This window comes from Akebia trifoliata, chromosome 3, assembly GCF_017979445.1.
Source record: "Akebia trifoliata isolate Shusen 1 chromosome 3, ASM1797944v1, whole genome shotgun sequence".
Classification (NCBI taxonomy): domain Eukaryota; kingdom Viridiplantae; phylum Streptophyta; class Magnoliopsida; order Ranunculales; family Lardizabalaceae; genus Akebia; species Akebia trifoliata.
This window is the reverse complement of record NC_141377.1, coordinates 45,556,803-45,584,766: the sequence shown is the minus strand read 5'-3', so window position 1 is coordinate 45,584,766 and position 27,964 is coordinate 45,556,803. Positions and strand designations below refer to the sequence as shown.

Sequence of the window (27,964 nt, the reverse complement as noted above, 5' to 3'; positions counted from 1 at the left end):
TTTGAAAACCAAAAGAAAAAAAGCAAGACAACCCTACTAGCTTTTTGTTTTATATATTTCTGGATTTCCAAATATTAGTGGACCAACCGAAAACAAAATCAAGTCCAAAACAAAATCGTGCCATCCGTATAAAAGAATCTTGATTCTTGATAATTAAGGCTGATTTCACAAATCATTATCTTATTGTAATGCTTTTAAAACTGATTTGATGTTTGAATAATTTTTTTTTATCAAATTGGTCTGATCCAATTTTGTTGGCGTGCTTTATATTTTTATAAAAATTAAATAATATGTTTATATTATATTCTTAAATCCCCTCTATTTATTTATATATATATATATTAAAAAAATTGATTCACAAAATTTATCCATCGAATCGGTTTTATTACAAAAATGTGAACCACAAGTGTGGTGATTTTATTGAAACATTGTCCTATTAGGATTTGTTGAATTTTAATAATCAATGTGTTTCCCACATGGTTTGAACTTAATTATGATGTTGTTAGAATGTATTAATCTCATAATATTATTTTTTTCCTTTTTAAATACGCTTGCCAAGTTAGAGGACAGTAATTAGTAGATAAAGGCATGTTTTGAACCTGTGTCATGATTCTTAGTCTTTAACCACACTTTCATTTGATCTCATACTGTGCTTTCTCAACCTAAATAACAGAATTACTTCATAAAAAAGGGTAATTTCATATAACTCTTCCTTGATTAAGATATTGCTACAATCAAAAAATAGCCATAGGCTTCAAACATGTATCAACCTCCAAAATTAAATGTCTATTCAAATTTCTTCATTGGAAGAAACAATGATAAGGATTTATTGGATGCATAAGTTGCAGGTCAATAAATGAATTTTTGAGTTGATATGACATCTCGGGAAAGTGTCATTATCACCGTCATCAAAATCGTCGGCTTTATATATCCTAAAAATATGGGAACAATGAACTTAGTTAGGTCCTTCGTACAATTTTATGCAAAGGGTATTTTGTGAAGTTTCTATTATCTCAATCCATAATTTTTTAAATCTTTCTATAACCCGTTCTTTGAAAATATCTACTTATTCATTTTCTATTGGTATTATTGATTTTATTATACACAATCAAAACATCTATCTCAATCACTTTTTCTTTAATTTATCACTTTTTAAAATTTTTCTTACATTTTTCCAATGAATTCATTGTAAATGTTATTAACACTTTGTATGACACCCCCCATCCCTCTTTTGTGGATTTATGCATCAAATATTATCTTGTCGGTGAATTCCATCAAAAGATTGAAGTTATTTTAATGGATAATCTCCATCCATAGATTTAAGGAACAGGATCTACCCTACTTTTTTTTGCACTTCTATGTATGAGAGTGTCATGTTGTAGAGACACCAGCATCCCTTAGGTATGTATGATTGCATGGAATATAACCAACATAGAAGACTCATATATAATGTTTGATTGTACCTAGAAAAATACCATTAAAAAAAAGTAGGAAGAGAGAGAGAGAGAGAGTTTACCGACGTGACGTTGGAAATTATTGAAGGCTATGGTGACAACAGTGGTGGTGGAAAAAAAAAAGAGGATGGAAAAGATTAATGTTTATGATTTAAAGAAAATTTAGGATGAATTTTTATTTTTTCATAGATGGAGATGAGAAAATGAAATCCATCATTTACTAGATTTTAATATGAGGATGGATTTTTATTTTTTATAAAAACAACCAGATCAAACAATGAAAAATATGATTTTTCATAGAAAATAAGGTAATCAAACACACTCTTACTTGAAAAGTCAGAGTTCAATGACCATCCATTTTCAGCCTTTGATCAGATTTAAAATAGCCTTTTTCTTAAATCTAATTTATGACATGATCCAATATGCGGATGAGGTGTTAGATTTAAAAAAAAAAAAAAAAAATACCATTATGGAAAGATTTCTACAAATATCTAATGGGAAAAACAAAACACTAGATCTAAGTATCTCTTATAATACCCAAATTCATATTACTTTAAAATACCCGTGGAGGCCCCCTTTTTGATGTGCAATTCCACCAAATGGTGGACAAAAAACTTTTATTAACATAACCAAAAGAGTTTCCACGTGGCATTATGGGATTAATGCTGTTAACTATACCAAACCAGTTAACTAAGGATTGAGTCAAGTAAATATCAATCATTGCGTCCATGCACTAATTATTCTCAATGGAGACGTGTGTCATAGGGGACGAAAGGTCGTATACGGAGAAATCAAAAGCACTATTGGTGCGTATCTTAGCATAAGGCCTTGAGAGCTAGCTTACAAATCAGTCTAAGTTGACCCCAGCCAAATGTTCAAAGATCTTTGATATATATTTTGTTCTTATTATGGTACACAAAATAAAGACATGAAGCAAGAGTTGCCACGTTGGCACATGTTGGAGATCTTCATCAATTATTTTTTCTTCATTTATTATTATTATTTTTGTAAAATAAATTCTACCACCCAACTTGAAAAATAAAAATGGGAAGAGGGTACTATTTGGACTACTGGACAGGTTTAAATATAATTGGGGATTTTATTAAATTTTTTTAAAATATAATAAATAATTATAAAATATATTTTCAATAAGAGTTGTGATTATCTAATGCTCTTTTTTTAGATGTTCCCATCATAGAATCGTAGATCCTCCGCTTTAGGATACCAAAAGAAAGAAAAAAAAAAAGAAGATTTATGATTCTATAACTCCAAGTTAAGTAGCATGTGAGGGGTGTCTGAAAAAAGAGTGTAAGATTATCATTAGTCTTTCAATACTTTGAAAAAATTGTGTGTATAATTTCTAATAACAAATGAATCATTATATGCAAACTCTAAACATCCAAATCAAAATATTTGAATTAGGCCTACAATCCCCAATCTTTTTATGAGGTTCATTGTCTCTCATTGGAATCAACAAACTTTGGCTCTCTTCTACCCATATAAGCAAGAACTTTAAATTGAAAAATACATATTCTGGAAGAAATATTCTTTAACTTTAGGAATTAATCCACCTTCAATCAATATTTTTGTATAATAATTCATATGTTTCCATAGATTCCATGTGGGGAACTCATGTTCACCTTACCATCTGAGTAATCACACCTGTCATAACTCTTTAGTGTCGAATGCAAATATCTTAATGTACCATCCTAATGTTTCCGTGAAAATTTGTACCATTAGTTCTAATCCTATCTTGTGAGTCTAACAATGATTCCAAAGTGATGTCAAGATGGAGATGGTTATGAACCGGATATAGACATGCAAGATTTCCTGAAATCCAGGGATGGGATCCTCAAAATCTTGGAAGGGTTAGTTGACATTTAACAGAAGTATTTAGGAAAAGTAGGTTTGATCGAAGTTGATAAAGCCATTTTTGTCGTAATCCCAAGCTTCATTGATTCTAATAATGCTTGTTTTGGGGGGTCACTGAAAGAAGCATTACAGGGAAGAAAGTGAAGTTCCCTAACCCATATCATGAATTTATTAACAAGGACTCTCACTATTATTGTGTATAATTTAGACTCATCAAACACCAATCCTAGCGTATAACAAGTGAGCATCTTCGACCATGATTATTTTCATTTATTCTACTAATTAAATTATTACTTTTAAAAAAATATTTTATTTTTATTTAATTGGGACTGTAATCAATCTTCATCATATGTGACACAATGCTAAGCATCTATTAAGCATGTTTCCACTCGTATGCTTGCAGTTTCTTTGTTATTAATCCACTACTTAGCTAATTATTAAAACAAAGAATTAAAGTTGGTGTTTCTACTGTGTAATTTTGTTTTTAATGAGATCAGTCAACACTGACTCAAAATAAATAAATAATTTCTTTTATATATATATACTGAAATTCAAAGTGTAGATGATACAATCAAGTGGAACATTGGCTCCAATGGAATTGCATTAGCTGTACTTATTTTATTTAAAGTTGAGAGTTAGTATTGGTGATGAACCATCTAGGGGTGCCTATGGAACCATGTTCAAGCTCATCATCAAGACAACATTCACTCACATAATAAAGAGATATACAACTTAAATAAAGGTGGTGTGGGCTACACTAAGATCTTAGAAAAATGGTAGTTATGTCTCATCTTGAAGAACTCAAGGATAAAGTATTCCAATCCTTTTTCTTTGGCTTTTAAATTTCTTTTTTCATGTAAAAGATGAAAGATTAACAAAGGTTGATGAACCCAACCTTTATCTTGACATGTAGTGATTAGGGATTCCAACTTTTGCTTGCCCACTCATCATTTCCATTTTAACAGTAAACCTTTATTTCATATATGGTGGTTAGGAGCATCACAGAGATAGGTAGGTCACCTCATCCCTTACATATGACCCACTTGTGCATCATTCCAAATTGCTCAATTATTGAGACATCCCTTCAATGTTCTACAGTCCAAATCGAGTTCATCGTGAGCAACTTGTAGGCAACGAACTCTTCATGTGGTGGGAAGGTTCCCACCAGTCTCTTTTGGTGCTTAAATCAATATTTAATCCAACAATTGAAGTCTTCATCATGGCATTGGACTTGGATAGCTTAAAAGTTGGATTAGTTTAATCTCAGTGGGAGCATTTTGATTGGCTGAACGCGAAGTTCGGGCATCGTACCAAGTGTCCAAGTAGAGATTGCAATGACATACCAACTAAAGGATGTGGATCAAGTAACAAAAAATAATCAAATCCAACAGTGCTACTTGTGGTTTTGGTTTAGAGATTGAACTACTTTTATTGGATAAACCCATACGTTAGTCATCTAAAACTTGATAGGCACGAAACAAGTTAAAAGTGGCAAGCACACCCAAGCATTTTTAAAAGATGGTTCCCTTTGAAACCTGCACACTCCCCCCCTTTTTCTCTTTTCTTTTTGGATCACATGATTTTGATCAAGAGAAGGCTATCTCCATCAATGTAAACTCGCCTTTTCCTACTCGTGGTTCAAGACTTGGAAATCATGAATCATGACCCCTGAAAGAACACTTAACAATGACCTTTGATTGGAGTGGAATGATTATGTAAGAAATAATACACAAATATCATCAAGTCATAGTTTCCGAGTTTGAAAAAGAAAATTCTAGCAATTTAGGGTGTGTCAATGTGCACCGTGTCGCCAAAACCTGCTGGAGCCATCGCAATCTAGTTGGGCTCCGGTCCAATTTACATCTGCTATTGTTAAATGGTTTTGGCTCTCTTGATATGCTGGTGTTCCACCAGTATTTGACCTGTCTGACACCCTCAACTCTATGGAATGTTAGAACCATTTAGAAATTGTATGATATATATTATTGTTTTACTGAAGAGTTTATATGAAACAACATGCCAAACTACGTAGTTTTAAAGAAAACTGTAGTTTTTGTCACACCACAGCAATCTCCAACCCCATTAGAAAACTCCTCCGTGTCTTTGAACTGGAGAAAAAAGTTGGAACCTGTGTCTTTAGACAAATAAAATGCTGGAAAAGCAAATTGGATTTACAAATCGAAGTTGTGTATCAAAGTCAAAGGAGATGAACAAGAGGGGTGATGCAGCAATCATTTAAGTATGCACTCCATGATTATATTTAACCAAATAGAAAAGAGGGGTCCTTGCATGCCTTTCAAGGCATGTGTTGGGGGGGACTGACATATTAAATAATAGCAATTATTATTTATGCGTGCCACCCATGACCATGGCTTTCGATTTTCATTCTCCTTTGCTTCTCTAATGGTCAGGTCAGTCATCGTTAAGGAAACCAAAACATAATGGCCCCTGAAGGGGCCAGGCCAGCACATCTGTTGATACACTGAAAGTTTCATCAGTAGCATATAAAATAAAATAAAATTATCAGGATAAATCAACCAGCAGACATAATATTTATATGTCAAACACTGCCCACATTACTCAAGAATTTGCTCTATACCTAAGGTAGTTCAAAGCCAAAACTGAAGGGGTCACAGCACAGGTACACGTTCAAACCCCTTCCTAGAAGCACAAATGGGGGACTCCTATACATCCTGAATTAGGGAACTTAGGAGCCTGCAGAAGACAACTAGGGTTCATATAATCTATTCATTATAAATAGATCCACTTGGGTAACCATGTCTCCAATTTCACACTGATTCACTAAAAAAACACATCTGAAACCCTTCAGATTCAAGTGACATATATCTGAGTATCTACTTCAACATTTTCACCACTCGGAAATATCAGAGAAGAGATTTTAACTTTTTTTTAGTCATTAAACCCATGGATGGCAGTAATTAGTAAATAAATATGTAATATTTTAACTGCTGATATTTTCCCTACATTTGGCTAATAATTAGCTCAGGGTTGTCTTAAATCACTTATAACTCAGCCCAAATGTTCTCCTCCATGTAAAATTTGATCAGACCATTAAAGTGTCTGAAGCTAATCTTTATACATGGATACATTATGCAATGCCTTACATGAACCTGCTAGGTTTGGACCATAGTCACAAAATTCTCTGACTTATTGACTTCACCGATTTAATCACAACTTTTTTCAATAAATCATGACTTTTACAAACTTGGGATTAAATCACGAACTTCATAAATAATTGTGAATTTCGTGATTAAATCGGATCAAAACAAAAAATGAAATTGAAGCGCTAGTAAGAGAAGATGACCTTGATGAAGATGATGGTGATCATTTTATTGATAAAGCATTAAATAATGAGGATGACATTGAATATTTTTATATTTTGAATAATATAAAACTTGAATTGTTATGGACTTGTGGTTACTTGTTGTGGACGCAAGGATAATATCTACATGGGGGTTTGCTGATTTATTATTGTGGTGTAATATGAGATTTGGTGATATAATATGAAAGCAACACCTAGTATAAAGAATTACACAAACTTAAACCTAAACAGATTTCTTTTCGATATTTTATTTAGTGAATTTTTCCCTTGCTAACTTAATCCTGAATCCCGATTTGGTGACTGACTGTTTGCACGCATAAAAATATACCCAAAAGTAGTGCTTCAGCAACCACATCATACCAGCCAGATACAATCGGGTTTATCAATAAGACTAATGAAGTAGCAATTAATGCAAAAAAACAGCCACTTGGAAAGCTACAATCATGCTTCCAAGCCACCAACAAATGAACTGAACCAACCATTTGATCCCTCTCCCAGCCAAAAAATTGTAATAAAATGAATCACAGAGGGATTTGATAATGAACCCATTGATCCTATTCTCTGGGATGCGGTACATCACAATAATACCCAAAAAGATCAATGGGTTTAAAGAAGCCCAGTTAACAAATCAAATTTTATTAATTCAACTGATAATCCAACCAGTTTATTAATTCATTGTTGTTCCTTTCCTGTTTTTCCTGAGTACCCTGTACTTTTCACTTTTTGCAGTTCCAGCTAGAGCTACAAGTTTGTTCACTCGAGAAAATGCATTTAACAATTCATTTTCAAAGAAAACACATCTGATTGTAGTGCCCATTTAAAGCCAGTGTGAATCTTACCAACCAATGCGGAAGGAAGAATGTGTTAGAAAGATTCTACCAGAATGGTGTTTACATGTAGGAAAAAAAAAGCAGTTGGAGCTCAGATTCTTGCAGCTTTCAGATATGGTGTACAAAGGCAGAAAAAGAAACCATACCATCTATCTAGAAGTTAAGATCATGACAGACCAAGATCAGAACTCAAGGCGTCTAGGCGGTATGATACTAGACGTATCAAGTCCAAATAATAATCCATTGTTCACCTGGTTGAACAACTTCGTGAATCTCCATCAAGGCTCTAGATGTTCACATGGATAGTGGTAACAGCAATCTCCTCTCCCTTTTTCTCGCTAGTCTTCTCTGCCGGGAAATTTTCAGACATACAGGAAGAAAGATTCCAAGGCATATAATGACAACTGAAAGTCGGAAGTATCTGAAGTAGAGCGTCAAGTATGAGGAAGTTACAAGCAAGCTAAACAGTAGGGCCAATAAGCGAGCCAAACTTACATCAGCCCTGCACAACGTGAATAGAAGTTGTTATACTTCACACAAAATGAGGCTGATACCTCGAAAAGTGATGAAGCTTAAGGTAAAGATCATTCTAAAATGTCCCTTGAGGTACCAAATGTCACAAAGAGAATCAGATGTTGGGAATGAGAAAGCACGTTAACTAAAAGGTAGGTAAATATAAAGGAAAGTGCACCCAAAGAAAAAAAAACTTAAACCTTTAAGGAATTTTACCAATCATTTGATTTTCTTGTCATTCCAGAAAAGACATAACAAATCCTAGCAATCACAATAGGGACTTGAAACTAGAAGTATTGAATTTATCACATGTTTCAGAAGAAAACATTAGTCTTATTGGCACGGTCAAAGGAGTTTAAAGAGCACAAATTCAGATATCGTCAACAAGACTCGCCCTAGGTTGCTATTTTAGTTTTGAATGCTAGGTAACATTTTTTTTTTTTTTGCTAGGCAAGCAAGAGATTAGTCGTTAATGGAGGTGAAGGTGGGTTCAATGGGATTTGAACCTAGGTCATGAGATCAACTCTCCTAAGCCTTTACCAACTTAGCTAAGTATTACCTTCATGAAATGTTATATATTTAATATTTTATTAGCTGGTAACTAATTGCTGAGAGAAAGAATCACGATAAAGAGGTCCATACAAAGAAATAGATTCCCAATGAAATAAAACTTCAAATAGTCACAACAGTTCTTTTGTGCAGGTTCATTAACTCATTTGCCTTATTGAGAACAATTAAAGGAAACACTTGAAGTATGAAAAAATTTTAAAGACAACATTTTGGATAAGGTATAGCTGACACTCCTGCTGCTGATGATTTTGAGTTTTTCTTTTTCTTTTTCTGCTTCTTTTCTTGTATGGGGGCCTCATCAGCCTCCTAAGTTCTTCTATTTTTGGTTTCAACAAAAATTTTATACATATCAACAACCAAAAAAAATTGTCTTCGATTTCAGCCAAGACTGAACTTATGCCAAAACCGAGATTTAAAACTAAGACTGAACTTACGCCATTCAAGATAGAGTTTTTTGGTAAACTAGGAATGCTGTGGTGGATCCCAATAATTGGGATAAGAAGTAGATCCCAAAAACTGGTATAAGATGTAGATGATGATGATGGTGATGCAGTTGGCAGAAGTCATATGGAGTGACAAATTTATACAGCCAATCCTAAATAGTTGGGATAAGGAAAATCAATTAATAATGAAGTCAATTTCAAGCAAAGAAAGATGGAAATTTACTTTGCAACTATATGGAACAGGAGAACCATCAGTAAGAAGGTAAAGAAACAACCAAGAAATGCATAGAGAATAGCAGTAGAGAACCTTCAAGATGGCTTGCACAATAATCAATTATCCCTACATTCCTTTGCAAGTTGTCAGCAGTGGTAAAAGTCTTTATGGGATCAAAGACATAATTGATGAATTAACTGTAGGAAAGTCCAGCAGTCAATACCAAAGCTTGAAGTGTATGAAGGCAACTCTCAAGAGACGTAGGTTAACTTGTTAAATTCTTAAGGGTCAAGAAGAATGGCTGATTTCTCAGCTACAAACAAAGAAGATCCAGGATGGATCAACCATGTGATTAACATCTTTGTGATGAGAACAAATTGGACAATTAGCACCTTCTCTCTTCCTTGTGCCATGGAGTTAGAGCAATTATTCACAGAATGAAAATTACCTTTAAGGACAGGAAATTCCATTACACCTAGCAGGCCCCCAAGACTTAATAACCTTTTAAAGAACCTCATCATAAAGTGAAATTGATAAGATTAACCGATCCTGAAATGCGTTTTTACCTATTAGGAGATATTTTAACATTTTCAATTTGATCCACACAATTTTGAAAACCTCACTTCTAAACTTGAGTCATCTAAACAGATCCTGCTCATCCATTCCACACTGTCCAGAATCACATTTTTTTCATTGAAAATGTGTTCATAGCTGCTTTCACAATCTCCACCTATATTTTTTTGGGTCTTCCTTTTGTCATTTTAAGACCTCTATTTTGAATATTTCTTTAGCCAGGCCTGCAATCAGCCTTTGTCGAACATGGTCAAACCATCTCAGCCGACTTTCTTTGGTTAATTGCCTATTGTAGGTACTCCATTTTCTCGAATACATTCATTTCTAATTTTACCTTCCCCAGTTTTTTCCACTCTCCATTACAACATCATCTTTGTTATGCTCAATTTGTTAATATGATGCTTCTTGACCACCCAACATTAGCTCCATAAAGAATAACCGATCTTACTGATGTCTTATAAAAATTTTCTTTTAATGTGCATTTATCACATAAAACTTTAGAAGTGCGTCTTCACTTCTAAATTTAAGTAATTAAAATATTCTAGCCTTGTGTCTTCGAATTCTGAGCTACTACAACCAATAGACCCATGCACCGTTGCTTTCAAAAAATAGTTCACGTCCATAGTCAAAGATTTCCTTGACCAAGGAAATATGAGAGTAAATTGATGCCAAGTTCAATCATGTTGATTAAACATAACATAATAAAGCCGTTCTTCATTTTAGAATCTCAGATAGTTCAGATGAGCAACATAGGTTTTGAACTAAATCAATAAACAAAACCACGATTCAATCTTCCCCATTGAAGAAAACCACATTCAAGAGAAAATGCTCTTAGAAATGTGAAATACAAGAATGTTAAGAGAAAAATCAATGAAAGTGCTGAGAAGTACACATCTTCATTGTTAACTCTCTTATTCCCCTCAGAATTGCATCATCCCAACACTTTAGTCATATATCTTCTGTTTAATTCCAATGCCCCACCTTGAAATCAACAACAATAAGAAAAAATAAACGTTACTTCTATCTGGCCTTTCGATGAAATATATAAATTTGTTACATAGGGAAGTGTGAGTACATAGCTTGTTTCTAATGTTTGTTGTCCACATCGAAGCAGACAAACATTTTGGGTTTTATGATGAAACATCTACAACCAGCACGTGAAGAAAGGGGATGAAGACAAGGTCGGACTTTGTTTGTAAAAATTAGATTGATTGGAAAAGGATTAGAGATAACTTGATTTCCAATAGAATTTATAGCACTGATTGGTTGTCCCGCCTCAAAATCACATGTCTACGCGCTTTGGACTTTAGAAGACTTTTTTTCTATATTTGTTCCTAACACCTTCCCTTGAGCTTCTGGCCAACTATGTTGACTAAGGTTTTTTTTTTTTGAAAAGTAACTATGTTGACTAAGGTTCTCATCACTCTTAAGACGTTCTTCGGTTTAAACTATAATTTGTTGATTAGGAGGGTTTTCACTTTAATTCTAGAGCATCAATGCCGGACGAGAATTAATCAGGTAAAGGAGATGAAAAGGGTCATGATTGTTGGACTGGTAAATGCAATCAGTATCACCAAAAAAGCCTCGAGTTCTGTACAGCCATGTCTATGAGGGGAACTAGTGCCTAGGAAATCCTTTTCCTTGGGAGGTAAAAGACACGATGGCAATATAGCTTTGCAGAAAAGACATGGTTTTTCAAATGACTTGTTCCAGATATGTACTATACCCACAATGACACTATACTATCTTAATTCTTGTGGTTACAGGATGTTGGAGATATTGACAAGCAAATTATGGACGGAGAGGATAAACGTGATAGAAATTGTACATATAGTCTCTTCAATTGACTTTTTTTAAAAAAAATTCATGTATCTCAGAGCAAGTGTCTTAGAAGTTAGAATATCTAATTGGGTTTATAGATTGTGAATCAAGTTGCAAACCTAACAACAACAATGACAACAACAACAACAAAGCCTTTTCCCAAAGATTTGGGGTCGGATAAACGAATCTTGTCCCTCCATTCCTTTTGTCCAAAGCCACGTCTTCTAGAGTTACAAATTTATCAGAATTTTCTATTTGGAATTTTGGATACAACCACTATTTCCAAGACGACAATGCTTACTTCCATAAGAAATACATCATCATCGTTGTCGAAGCCTTATCCATAAGGTTTGCAGTCGGCTACCATAATAACTAAAAGAATTTCTTATATAGTCGATCAGGAATTCTAGTAATTAACAGCTACTGATCAAACAAAGGGAAATTTTACCTAATACAACAATAGGAACAGATGTGTTCTATGGATTAGACTGTCGAGCAATAAAGAAAAATAAAAATAAAAACATTTTCATAGAATGGGAGTTGAAAAGATGAGGATGTTCAAATGGAAGAGTATACAGCTACGATGAAATCACATACAAGCTTATAAGAGGGAACATAGGCGTAGTCCCACAGGGGGATTGAGTATAGGAAAGCGGATTGATATGATTTGGGTCTATACATATAAGACCAATGATGGAACCATTGTGAGGGAATATTTTCGTGTAGGTAGAAAGCTACATCTATGACCAATGATGGTACCATTGTGAAGGAATATTTTCATGAAGGTTTAAGGCTCTAAAGAGTGAGATGAGGCCAAAATTGAAGTAAGTTCATCAATAAGAAAATATTTGAAAACAAAGTATCAACTAAAAAACTGCTCCAGATAGAGTCAAATGGTGAAATTTAACTTATGTTGCGGAACCCAAATAGTTGGGATATGATATAGTTGTTTGATGCTAATTGTGGGATCCAAAATTTTGAAACGATCACACATCATCCACATGTCACCTCGTGATCCATGTATGTTTGCTGAAATCCCTTGCTTCGGCCTAACTGTCGATCTGAGGTCTGCTCTGAGTCTACCAATTGAGAAGACCTCACACCTTTCACCTTGGTTACCCTTTTCCCAAGGCCACCTCAAAGCCTTGTCAAGGGAACATTGGCCTCTTGGATCCTAGTCCTCTTGAGGAGACCTACCACCAAAGGCCTCAGCCTAAGCGAAAGTCCGCTAATGCCTGACAAGACAATGCATAGGTCGGACTCAAACCATCTCAATTGGGAAAGTACTTTGGCCCGTTGAAATAGCATCGACCTGGGAAGTGTGCCAAATGTCATGGGCAATATAGCTGCTGAGATACTTGCTCAGTATGATCTTTTGCCCAACCAGACTTGTGCCGAGGTGACAAACTGAAAAAGATCAAATGATAGCCAACATATGACTTTGGCTTCTCCCATACACCATCTGCAACCTGACGTTGAGGTGTGAAGTCAACGGTCACAACTAACAGCCTCGCACGTGAAGTTATTAGTGTCAGACTATAATCACGGGCTTTTCCTATGTAAGGTGACCGAACACAGGTGTATCCTGTGTCAGACTCAGGTAGTTAACTCCAACCTCAGCCACACCTCTCCCACCCCCCAACTCCTTTTTCTATAAAAGGGAAACTAAAGTAAGGCTGAAGAGAGTTCATAATCTAATCCCTAGGACCCTAACCACCAAGAATTTGAAAATCACTCTGTAAATCATATGGATATCTTCCTCCTTATTTTGTAGCCTGACTTGACTTGATCGTTGAAGTGTCTTTGGCAAGCACCACATTGGTGGTAGGCAGCATACACGGCGAAAAAAAAAAAACTCATTGAGAATTAGCAATCTCGTTGGTGGTTCAAATCTCGAGGATTCTGTGACCCAAAATGATAACCAATTTCCAAAAAATTGGGATAGAAAATTTTAACTCCACGAAATTCAGCATGTCAGAAAAGACCCATAAACCTAACTGGTCCATATGCCAACTTCTAATCATTGGGAGAAAAAAAAAAAAACTCAAATCTGTACGCAAAATGACAAAATTAAGCTGCCAAGGCGATCTCAATTGATTCCAAGTTATCAAGAGAAATAACAAATACTGCAAATAAATCAAGAAAGAATGGAAGAATTTAATACCTGGTCAATAATTGGGGTTTGGGAGAGAATATAGTAAGCTTTGCCCACTTGTGCTGTGTTCGAATCTGATAATCTCGAAGCTGCTCCACCAGGTTTGAACGAGTGATCATTTCTCAGATCGGAGAATCCTCCGATCGTCAAACAGAACCCTAAATATCCTCAAAATTCAGATTAAATTCAATGTTCTTGAAAGAACCAGATTTCGCAATCGATCCGGCTACAGTTTCGATGAAATTAAGAGTTAGATTTTGATGAATCGAAGAATTAACTTTCTGTATAGGTCAACGAGTCGAGCAGAGCTTTCTATAGACAACGGAGACACGGAGCTTGTTGTTAGGGTTCTTAGATCAAGAAAAAGAAGAATTAGAAGAGAATGAGATTAAGTAGAAGAAGAGTGTCACACGGAGATAAATTTATTATTATTCATTATTCAATAATGAAAATTACCCTTTTATACGTCGAGAGTTAACTTCCTAATTTGATGACAATACTAATCTCTAATTTAACTCTAAAACCTAATAGACTCCTACTAGATTTTTAATAAATTTCAAATAGAAACTCTTTAAAATAATATCAAATGAATTAAAAAATTAATACAACCAGAAAATTAAAACAAGAATCCTATCACTTGAATTTGAAGATTTGGACTTGGGATGTGGGAAATGTTCACTAGGCCGCATGCTGAAAATACAAGTTTGCTGTAACCTAGCTCTTTAATTAGCTGTGTATACCAATCGAGGGGTTTCTATTAGAGGTTTTATGAGGGTATGTAGGTCGTTTGAAAGAAAATGATTTTCTAACTCCCCCTCCGACATACTACCTCATAATCTATGGGGATGTGAAATTGTGTATCCCAAAGAAAAAATTTATGATTCTAGCTCATGCCACGTCAGGAGAATATGGGGGAGTTAGAAAATCACAGGTCCATTTCAAAACTTGAGCGTCTCAAGCTATGTTACATGATTCATCAGTTTGCTCAGTTCAAATTTAGCTTCAAGGTTTGTGGGTCGCTACTCTAGAGTGAAACAAATTTGTAGGGGTAGGTAGAGATTATTTGTTTATTGGTGCACTTTGATTTCTTAGATCAATTTTTTTTTCATATACATGTATATATAAGTGATGATATTCTAACTAGAAAGTCTTCACTTGGTTGATGTGTTATGAACACGGAACCATAGATGTATTTCCTCAGGATATGCAAATGCACATCTTTTATGGGGATTTACATTTTTGTATCCCAAAGAAATATATCTATGATTTTGTGTCCATAATATGTTAGCCAAGTATTGACACAATGAAGATTTTTGAGTTAGAAAATCATTATTCTATATATAATTTAAATATACAAGCTATAAGTACAACTACAATGTCAAAAAAATTAAGTTAATTAAAAATAAATTAATAGAATAATTCAAATTTAAATATGAGCAATGAAAAAAAATATAATGAATAGGTTTGGTTACGAATCAACTAAAAAATTATTTGATTCGTCGAACTTAATATTTTGGTTCACTGAACCAACAAAAATTCAATGAATTTGTGGTTCACTTGATTTTATGAATCCTCCACAAATCATATCGTCAATGGTACATTTTGTATCGATTCGTGGTTCGGACTAGTAGCATCGAATTGAGTAACATAGAGCCTCAAGTATTATTCATCAATGGTAGACTAAATCCTCCCCATCATGCTTTATCATATAGAACATTTCATAATTGGAATCTAGTTTTTTTCTCTAATCCAGGTATCAGGGTCATACCGATTTATCCACGGGATAAATCCGATGGTGGCCCCTAAGAGAATTCAAACTCAAGACATTTGCTTCCTGAGATATGGTCCTCCTAGCCATCTTAACAATTCTTTGGGGTTCATATTTGGATTCTAAATTCGTGATAACTACTGAAATCCAAAGGTAAAATATCAATCCATTTGACTTTTGGTAAGTCTAATAAGAATGGTGCTAATTGCTAAATATTCTTAGTAAGTGTGCTTAAAAAAAAAAATTTGTGCCCTTGTAACATTTTAGAATGTTTGGATGAAGATATTTCCACATCAATGGATTGGGAGGGAAAATTATTCAGGAGAGATGCATGTTCCCTTCTTTTACTAATCCAGTGCAACCAATTAAGTTAACTTGCCTCTGGCACGGTTGATGACTTGTAAACAGACTATTTTCAATGGGCCAAGATGTCCAACCCACAAATTCCATTATATATTATATATTTAGTTTTATAATAATATTATAATACAATTATATTAAGGTGGCAATCTTAACACCACCCGCAAAAACGATATGAAATTAGTGGATTTCAATCAAGCCTAATGGGTTTGGGTTATAATAGTGTCAATCTGTCTAACACGATTATTAAATGGGTCGGATATAGGTTAAGGACGTCAATCTGCTTAACCCGTTTTGACATATACATTTAGTTATTCGGTCATTAACGTGTTGTTTTAAATCATGATACATAGGATGTATCTCAAATATCAGTAATTATTTTAGGATTTTTTAAATTATCTATTTTTTTATTTTATAAAATAATCTTAGAATACGAGGGCGAGTGATTGGTCAAGTCATAAAACTTAGTCATTTCTATTAACATGGCTACGGGTGGACTATGTTTATGTGTTTGAATTAACTACGACCAAAGTCATGGCCATCTCAACAAAGGACGACCCCCTGAAAGAAGTACCTCACCTCACTTATGAAGAAGTAGTTCGAGTTGGGCTCCGAACTTTTTCAATTTGATTTTGTTTCATGTTTAGCGTCTCATCTTCTCTAGAGAAGCGAAATCGAATGGATAGATTACTCGAAGTAGGAGGCCAGTTCGAGATCGGTAATAGGGGAATCCTTGAGTACTCCTTTAAGCGGCTAGTGGGAAACTGCCTTATTCAAGTTCAGTACGATAAGGGGAGAGCTCTTCGGCTAGATCAGATCCGGAAACAGCCTACGCTTAGTGTGATCCTGTCTGATAACGAACGGAACGCTAGCTATATGCTTAAGACATCTCTCTTGGCTTGGTTTGTAGTTAGCAATATTGTATCCCTTGGTTAAAGCGAACCAGTTGAAGCGGATGTTGGAAGAGATGACTTCACTTTAGCTTCGTTAGTTGGCAATGCATCAGATAAGAGATATGCAAGAGATGAAACTTCAAATGCTGCTAATGATTCTGGTGGAGTTGATTTCTTTAGATACGTAATTATAAATAGAATTTGGGATTCTTCATCCATTTCTCTTTCCATTCCTTCCCCTCTTTCCAATCTTGGACCTAAAATTCTTGTTGTTAGGACTAGTTAGTAGGGACTTCCCGTATTGTCATCTTATGATAAAGGATCGGAGTCAGAGAACAACCATGGCCTAGCAAGCTAATTGAAAGGAAGATATGACGAATTCTATCCATGAAATCAAAATACTAACGCGACATTTCTTAGAACTTTTCATAATACATTTTTTTTTTTTCAAATTTTATAAAATATGAATGGTATTTTAAGATATTTTTCAAATAATTAATGGTTAAGCTTTTGGTTTGGGAAAGAAAAAACACTTTCCTTACGAAGTTATTTATTTATATATTTATTTTTATATATATATATATATATATATATATATATATATATATATATATTTTTTTTTGTTATTTTTCTTCAACCATGCTCACATAAATTATTGTTGGTTCAATAGTTTAAAAAATATTTGGTTGTATAACAAGTATATTTATAATTTACACAACCAGAGAAGATGAATAACTCTAAATCTTAATATTACCAATAATGAAGTGCCATTAATGGGTTAAAATAGAGGTTTCAAAAAGTAGTAATTTTTCTAGGTTGGTGTGCAACCAACTACTTAGTGGTGTGCAACTAGTCGGCTTCTATTATATATTATTATTTTTTTGCTATAGTTAAAGATATACAGTTTGTGTTCTAGGCTATGGACACGTTTTCTTTTTCGTTTTTCTCGCCCCTTTAATTAATTGGTTGTAATACATTTTTGGCGAGGAACCTTAGTTTATGTTTTATGATATTTTATTTTTGATGGTGGAAATGAAACTTATATTTTCCAATTAAGATTAGAATTTTATTAAACAAATTACATTGGTCGGGTCAAGTTACTCATTTAATAAATGGGTTGGGTTTGGGTTTAAGTTTTTTACACGATTATTAAATGGGTCGGATTTGGTAAACTTTCATGATGCCCTTACCTCAACATGCCATGACTCGACCCATTGCCACCCCTAAATTATATAATATGGGTTATTCGGTTGAGGTGCTTGATAGACCTAAGGCCCAAGCCTGAGCCTGTCCCAATTACTAAATGGGCCTGTAACACAAACCAAAACAAAATCCATGATGGGACGGTCTGAGACGGGCCAAACCAAGTCTATTCAGAGCCTTGTCTACAACAACTGACCCATTTGCTTTTATGGAAAATAAAAATGTGTGTTAGGACGTGTGGATATAACTCATTTTTAAAATTCTTTAGTTACAAATAGCGATTTATCCCGATTTATCTGGTATGTGTGATTTGTGAGGTATTATATGTAATCTAGTTATTTGGGTGAGATATGGTGCTCTAAGAAGCCAATTGCCTTGTCCCTATTGGTCGGACCTATGGATTCGAACACCTATGTCATAAAGAAAAATCATTTTTAAAATATACAAAAATTTAATTGATCTGAGTGCCTATTTCGCCATTATTAAACATGTGTTTGGGTATTTCAAGATATTGGGATTAATTCGGTTGAGAATAGGATATTTGACTTTCCACTATGACAAAATTCCATTATTTTTGCAATATTTTATTATTTTATAATGACAAAAAAAAAAAAAACTAGTCTACTCTAATTCACAGTCATTAATATACTTGATCAAATCCAATCTAATAATTCAAAAGGGGCGGGGGGATATTACATTAAGGATCCTAATATGGGATTGTCGTTCTAAATACTCACCAATTTAATTTGAATCATAATTTAACAATCCATCTAGTAAACTTTTTTTTCTTCTAAATACTAGGGGTGCCAATGGTTCGGTTTTGGGCCTGTTCCACATATACCCAGAACCAAAACCTAAATAAAAGCTAGATTCTGGTTCTTATTGAATTTGGTTCCGAATATGAAATTCTTGGAACCAGAACTGACCCAAATAATACCCGCTACTCATTGAGGGCTCGTCGGGTATCGGATAAGATAGATTGTTTTTTTGAATGATAAAAAAATTGTGAATACCTAACAAAATAGACAATTATTTAGAAATGTTATGATTTAACATGAATTCCTCAATTGAAAGTTAAGATCAATAATAAATTCTTCAAATAAATCAAACTTTTGAGAATAAAGTAATGGAAAACTATAGTACAAACCATTTATTTATCATTGAAATTGTATAAGAAAAAATAGGAAAAATGAATGGAAGTACATGTAGAGAAAAGGTAAAAGTTAAAAACCCTACATTTTCTTTATAGTTTAATTTTACTTTAACTACAATTACTTCAAGATATCTTGTCGTAAGTATTTAATTAGACTACCAATTATGTTACAATATTATAAATTTACTAGTCAGGAACCCAGCAGGTCCATATTGGTAGACTCAATTGACTAATCTATTTTAGATACATGAAGTAATTGGGTACCCATTGACACCCTTACTAAATACTTCCTCATCTTAAGAAATGTTTGAAGTATCTAAAATACCTTTTTCTCACATATTTTGGCTAAGCTAAGTTTTTTAACGGTGATTATGATCCACTTCGACAATTTGTGACAACGAATATTGAACAGAGAAGAATATATGCATAATTTTAAAGATTTAGATGTAACTTTCAATCTATTCCTATGATTGGTGACAAAAAAAAATGAATAAATAAAGAATGACGTACACATAATTTTATAGATTTAGACATAATTTTCGATCTATTTTCATGATTTGTGACAACGAATAACAAATAAAGAACGATATACTCATAATTTTGAATATTTTTAGCTATATTTTTTTTTAAATCCGAATATTCATTTCATTGTTATTACGTATGCATTTTGAGCATTTCATAAGTCTATCCAATGATCAACTTGACGCTTGATGAATCAGAGCATTGAATTTTATGTTTGGTGAAGCATTGAACATCCCACAAATAGATCTTCATTAAATACCAAATATATATATATATATATATATATATATATACAAAGCCGACACTTGATTCAAAAGTTACATTTTGATTTAGATTGGAGTTTGATAATTTTTATGAAATTGTAACTTTTGATCTGAGTGTTATTTATTACTAAAGGTAGCGTTTGCAAAGGCACACACATCACAAGGGCTTATTTTTAATTTAAAATATTGGTTAAAAGATTTTTGTAAATTTGATAGTAAGAAAGATATTTTGTAATTTGAAAAACTAATCTATATGATTTTTCTTGATTTTAGCCAAAATAACTCTCATTATAGTATATTCAAATGTAAAGGTAAAGGTATTTATGAGATTATGAGATCAAATTTTGGGGTTGAGCTATTACTTGTCTTTATCTCATTATAATAGTAAAGATATATATAGATGAGGCAAAAGGACCATCTATCTTTATAAATCATATGTCAAAGTGGCGACCAAAGACATTATCGGGTGCCATATGTATCTAGAGCATAAAATTTTAAGAATTTTCAAAAAAAATCAAATTGAAAAAAGAAATCTTTTCACCGTTAAATTTAAGTTTTGAATCTAGGAGTTCAATAGTCGTCTATTTTCAAATTCAAGATTTGACTAATTTTTTTTTGTCAAACCCAATCTAAACCATAAACATAAGGGTTGAGTTGTCATTTGAATCAACAAGATAGTCCATGTGATTCAAATGTGGATCTCAATCCATGCTCTACATGGTCCATCGTTCCATGTAAATTTTTTTCATATATATTATTTTGGATAATGGTTGTAATGTGGATTTTTAAATGCAATAATAGTATTTCATTAAAATAAAAACACTCGAACAACATGTACAATCAAATTATATATATATAGGTTTTTGCATATTGATATCATGTGCTTTATCCAAACACAAGGTTTCTTCATGAAAGCCCATGATTCTTATTGGTGTGTTATGTGAACCGGCAACAAGTACTTATTGTATCATTTCTTCTTCCAACAAACTAATGGTTAGCGTACAACTTGTCTACCCAACTCACCACAAGTCGACCAGACATCGAGGTGTAAGAAGAAATTTTCATTCAGCTGTAATGCCACATGATTTCCACGTGGCAGTTCGCACGAGTGCCTTATCGAACTAAATTTTTGACGTGGCCTCTTTTCCAACGAGCAACGAATCCGAAATCAATTTGCACAAAATACTTTCTAAAATTAACAATAATTTTACTGTTTATAACGAAAATACTTTCCCAAAAAAAGAATTAATTTGAAGTAAGACACATGTTTAAGTAACTTTCTAATTTCAATTATAAGCCACATGTGTGATTCCCATGTATAAAATATATAAGCTTAAGCAAGGCTACTTAACACACCATATCACATGAGAGTATAGAGAGAGATTTGAGGCCTTGTGTTAGTTGAAAGAAACCATGATCCCTCTAATTTCTTCTTCTTCTCCTCCTCTTTCTTCTCCACCTGTTGCCCCATACATGAAATGGCCACTCCCACTTGTCTATCTATGTATTGTTGTCGCTCTCTGCCTCATTCTTTTTTTCATTGTCTACATACTTAAAATCTGCGATAGACTCAGTGAAAATGAAAACACCAGCAGAAACCGAGATCTTGAGAGTGGTAGAGGATTTGCAAGTGGTGGTCACTATATCAGCTCTGAGTTATGTTCCAAAGATTTGCAGAATTCTCATCAAATACAAAAACTCTTCAGTTTCAATCATGAAAGTGATGAGAGGACATCGGAATGTGTTATTTGCTTACAAGATTTTGAAGAAGGAGAGCTTTGTAGGGTTCTGGTCCCTTGCAACCATATCTTCCATAAAGTGTGTGTCAATGCTTGGCTGAGATTAAATTCGACTTGCCCTATTTGCCGAACTTCTGCTACTTGAGCTTTATTAATTTGGGTTTTTTTTTTATATATATTTTTTTCATTGTACAATTTGAAGTTTTGTAAATATTTCACAGAAAAGTGAAGGTTTTTTTATAATTAAAATTGTAAAATTGTGGATTAAGTCTGTAACTCTTTTAGGTAATTTGCTGGGTTTTTGATCAAATGGTTTGGATTCTTCTAACAACTCCATGGTGTTGCGTATCATTGATATATATATATATATATATATATATATATATTTTCGTGCTTTATCGTTAAATTGGGAGTTGGATATCCCTTATCTTATTTTGTATGTTCATACAATTTGGGGAATGTTTGGAAGTGGAGTCAGAATAATTCCAACTGATTTGTATTTTTCTTTTATTTTTTGTTTGTTCCTGTTAGGTAAAATTAGCCGGTTTACGCAAGGCATTTGGTATAATTTCTTGTCTCTTATCGATGGCTTTACATGTCCACATAAACAGACCATCCACTTCACTCCACCCCACCCCACCCACTTTATTCTGCTAGAATCACACCACGATCCATGGCGAGTCATCCTAGTCTCGGAATCCACTGGGCGAGTTGGTCAATGCCAATAGTCTATCACATTGATCCGACTCAGACCCTTTCCCATAATTACGGGAGGACTGCGTTCCGGTGATTCATGAATAAAGAGAAGAGTCGTGCTGGAGTGACCTCAAGTTAGAATCTCAAATACATGATCTCATTCAAATGTAAAATCCAATGGATAACAAACATCTCTAGAATGCATCCCAAACCATTGGATTTTGTATATACACAGTTGAGATAATTTTCACGAGTCACTAGAGTCTGACCCATTAAGAAAAGGAAAATGTTGGAATGACACTAACGGAGACACAAGGGTGACACAAATGAAGTGGTGGCGTGCATGTAACCGTAGGTGTTTTTTACTCGTATATCATGGAAAAGCATCTACGGTAATGTGCACAATATCGTGTCATTGCGTCACCCCTATGTCTCCTTTTGTATCACCCCTAGCACGACTCTTATGAAAATATGGATGGGTTTTGACTTAACCCAATTTGATATTTTTCTGACCTAGAATTATCAATTGTTAACTATGTAAATATTTTTTATTTTATATTATATTATATAAAAAGAAAATGTTGAAATTACATTGAAATTGGCATCGTTTAGACATTGCTGAGGTGGATGTGTCTATAAAACCATAGATGCTTTTTGTTAAGATACATCTATGATTTTGTGCTCACTAATGTTTGAAACGATGTCAATTTCAATGTTACTCCGGTAGGACTCTCAATAAAAATAACTTTTTTATGACTTACCATATACAAATTCACTATGAAATAATAATAATTTAACTATAAATACATAGATTAATAAAAAATTCAAATCCATTTAAATGATTTATCACATCCAAAACTAGACAAAGACAAGACAAGCCGACTCCAGCTAGATACAGCGTTCTAAACACACTATAGACAAATCAATTAATTTAAAGAAATAAGGACCTGTGATTCAAATATTAATATTTATCTTGTTGGGTCAACTCAAATTAATCCAATGTCTATTGATTTAGGTCAACTAAAAAACTCACTGTTTAGCAAATCAAATAAAAATATATTAACTTTATAAATATTTAAATAATAATTTTAATTTTTTTTTTCTAAATATTAAAATTTTGTTCTCCACAAAAATATTATATATATAAGTCAAGTTTCTGACCTGGTGCATTTCGAAAGTTGTCTCGGTCAAATTAATGAGTTGACTCAATGATTTATTCACTTGACTCAGTGAATTACTTACATTAAGTTGAGGATCGAGGTCTCTCAAAATCCAATGGATTTGAGTCCAATCAGCCGATATTTGTGTCAACGCGATGCGTATTAAAACTATGCTCTTTATTGCAGCCATCTTCCAAATTCACAAAGTTCATTGTGATTAGAGTTGCAATCCAGAGTGGTGTCCCGTTCCTATAAGAGTACAAATTTGTTGTGGTTTGTTGGGAGATCGATGTGTTTTAAATTTTCACCAAAAACAACATTCCCTAGTCTATAGGAATGGGAATGGGAGATCCTGATTCTTGTGTTTAAATTAGAGGGAGTGAGTGTATTATTAACATGGAGATTTACATCTGAAAGTTATAAATTGTAATACAATGGATTGTTAGATGTTTAATGGATTGTGATCATCATGATCAAAGATTTTACACAAAAAATGTGGTTCGCTCCAACGAAAATGAGTCTTATTCCTCCAATCAAATTTTTCGTAAAATCTATCATAGAAAAGCCACACCTTCATAAATTCGAATCATCCTACTCCACACATTTACCATTTGTTTAAACTGGGCCATGCTTTTTCACATAATACTACCACAATCTAGACCATCATCATCATGGTGACTCAGTTAAATTATGGTAAACGAAGGAAAACATCATCTTCCAACATAAGTAAATAATTTTGTTATCATATTTATTCAAATATAAGCATATATATTTTCGTGGTAAAAGTAATACAAAATTTTTTTTTTTTTTTAAATTTTTTTTTATGTTATTCAAATTTTATTAGAAAGAAGGAGAAGAGAGAGAGTGTGTGTGTGTGATTACTAGGGCTGCACATTGGATTGGGTGAATTTGAGAACAAAACCAATCCGAAGCTTTTTGGATTGGATTGGTTCAAATTGAGCATGGTTTGGTTCGGATGAGGATTGCGTAGACACTCAAATTTGATCGGACTCTCGACGCAAAATGCCCTAAAAATAAAAAAAAATCGGAATGGGCTCCGAAGCCTAAACCTACAAAAATCCAATAAACTTTATCATCTTAATTTCAATAAACAACTCAAGGCTTCTCACGTGGCCCATAGACCAAATCCCTTACCATTCTTCTACACTCCTCAACTCAATCCAACATAAGCCCAAACCCATTATCCAAGCCTATTCAACTCAACCCAAATCCATTCCTATTCAACCAACAACGTAAGTCCAACCAAAACTCTACCCAAGCCCAAATCATTCAACCTAAACCCAACTCAACCCAATCCAACATCACAACTAATCACCACAATCATCAAGGTGTGACACATGTCATCACCCCATCTCACCTCCCTCATCTAACCACCAACCCCCATCACCATAACTATCTCATTACTTTCCTTTAAATATCATCTACCCATACTTACAACCTACACCACCCTAACCTATCATATCCATTCTCTCAAATTAAACACTTATAACCTACATCTCCCCCTAATCTACCCTCATCATTTCCTACAAAACCTACATCTACAATCTAAACCTACACTTATTCTCTCAAATCAAACACTCATCCTTTCCCATCAACTCATCTCAACCTTTCATTTCCACCCACTTTGACACATATCATCATCTCCCTCACCCTCCCAAAATATCATCAACCACCTGATTAAATCATCCATTCTCTTAAACCAAACACCATTTAATCACAACTACCACCTTAAACTCACCTCACCAAACACTCCACCCAAACAGGTTGGGTAGGATCCAAATCATTTGGGTCAAAACTCACTCATTTAACCCTCCTTCCCTAAATACCCTCAAATCTCCTCTAAATTACACCCACTTCTTTCTCAAACTCATAATCATTCCATCTTTTTTCTTCATTTCACTCAACTTTACCCCTAAAATAACTCCCCAACTATTATAAAAACCCATCCATTATCCCCTTACAACAACTAATGAAAATTTGACAAAAAAAATCACAACTCACCTCAACTCTCTACTCTCAACACTCAACTCCCTAACCACTATCAACTCTTAACTCATCTTAACCTTCAATCCTCAACTTCCATCTTCTACAACTTCAAGCAAGTCAAGGTCAACTCAAAGGGGTACATCCTTGAAGATCAAGATTGGGACAGGGTGGGTTTGAACAAAAATGCACACCCCCCCAACTTCCCTCTTCTACTCTCTCTTTCTCTACACATTTACACACACCACTATGGTCTAAATCACCAAATGGCCCCTTCTTCATAAGGGTACCCTCAATGATTTGAACCGAAATCGAAAACCCCTCACACTTGAGGGCACACATCGATTTTCTTTCATTTTCATTTTCTTTTTATTTCAAAAGATCGAATCCGAGGTTACCACATTACGTGGATGGAGTAGGGTGCCTAACACCTTTCCTACTCCATAAATGGACCCCCTTACCTTTGAATCAAAGGTTGGACCATGCACCTTATCCTACGAGAGTCTAAAAAAAATGTCAAAATGACATGTCTTTCAAAATACAACTTCGGGTGACCATTCACACCCATTTCCGAAAATGAATGGTGGCGACTCCAAAACACCCCCAAAGTGGAGGGATGTTTTAAAATATTGAAAATCCCATGTCTACAGATTGTATATAAAAAAATTCGATTGATTTGGTTCGATTTTAGATTAGGGGTATAATAGAACTGAACCAATACAAGAATTGAACTAATCCGAAGTAAATAATTTATATATATATATATATATATATATATGGGTCGGGTTCCTGCAACACACATTGCGACACACATATAGACAACGTGTTTGTCTTATATGGGAAAAAATGTTTGGAATGAACTGATTTTTTGTGAGGATGATCTCTGTGATGAGGGAATCATCCTGGCAAAAAATCATCCCATTCCAAAACTTGTAACCCCATCAAAATTGATTTACAAAAATTGGACGGTCTATAATTTTTCAACAAAAATTGAACGGTCTAGAAGTTTCATAATGAGCTGATTTTTGGCAAGGATGATCTCCTCACCACAGAGATCATTCTCACAAAAAATCAGCCCATTCCAAACATTTTTGCCCATATAAGACAAAACACGTTGTCTATATGTGTGTTGAAATGGTTGTCGTTTGAACCTGACCCATATATATATATATATATATATATATATATATATATATGTTTATTTATTTAAAAATAAAACGCTTTCTTAGTTTCATTATTCTATTATCTATTTTTCTCTTCTTCAACTTCATCTCCTCTATTTTTATCTAAGAAAAATTGATAAAAAAATTGTACACAAATCTCTCTCTCAATTCTTAAATGGATCAATCCATTTATAGAAAAACTTTTTCAAAAAGATTGATTCCTTATTTTTTTATGAGAATCTTTATACCGTGTTTGTTAAATGAAATATACTAGACGAACCTAAACTTGGATTCGTTAATCTACCATTTATTAATTAGTTTCCTCACTGATCCATCAAAAATACCAATTTTAAAATTATAATTTTTTTTAGTCTCATTGAGCTTCCTCTCATTATCAATTTATACAGATTTCAGTCAAAATTTAATCATAAAATCAATTTCATTTTAAAAAATAGACATTATTTATAATCCGATCAAAAGGATTCCTCTTTTGAAAGAAAAAAATATTAGTTTTTCTATTTTGAAAGTATGAGAACTGAGAACCAATCCGAACCATGGTTGGTTTGGATTGATTCGGTTCTATATGATAATTGGATTGGTTCGACTCCAAATTTGTAAAACCGATCATGTTTGGTTCGATTTCAATTTTGCTAAAATCCGAACCATGTGCACCTTTAATAATTACTGATTGAAGCTTGGTTTCCTGATTGGAATATAATATTGTTAATCGCACCAATCAAACTTAGTGTTGGGAGAGAAAGAACGAAAGGGAAAATTGAAAGAGGGATGGATGTGTTTTTTTAAATGCAATCCACCAGTGGATTGAAAGCAGATCCAACGGTAGCTGGACTCGTTCGACTACTCTTCAAAATTTGAAGAAACCCTCCTCCTCATTACAAGACACGTGGAGTTTTGAATTTATTTCACAACAATGTATTTTCATCAAAATTTGGAATATCTTTAGAAATGCCACGCGCAATCCCATGGAGAGGGGTCCTTCAAAATTAAGGTTCCCTTGGTCTCATTGAGAACCCAATGACCCATGCTAGAAGGGTAAAGCTGTAGGGGTAGAAGATTTGCCTAAAATGTTCATAATATTTGCCTTGAAACACCAAATGAATCCATATATAATAAGATAGTGAGAATGAGAGCAAATTTGTAAGGATAGAACTAGAATAATAAATCAGCCTTTATGTTTAACAAAAATAGTTGGTATGTTAGTTGGTTGAATTTTTATTCTTCAAAACACAAT

The 27,964-nt window shown here is 33.7% G+C and overlaps 1 long non-coding RNA gene across 1 annotated transcript; it reads right to left on the bottom strand.

Moving 5' to 3' along the window:
- Window positions 1-4,995: 4,995 nt before the first annotated feature.
- On the bottom strand, window positions 4,996-14,562 carry LOC147407331 (uncharacterized). Its single transcript, XR_015176763.1, has 2 exons — window positions 13,798-14,562; window positions 4,996-8,001 (listed from the first exon to the last, which is right to left on the bottom strand). It is a non-coding gene; the product is annotated as an uncharacterized LOC147407331 (long non-coding RNA).
- Between the last annotated feature and the right edge of the window lie 13,402 nt (window positions 14,563-27,964).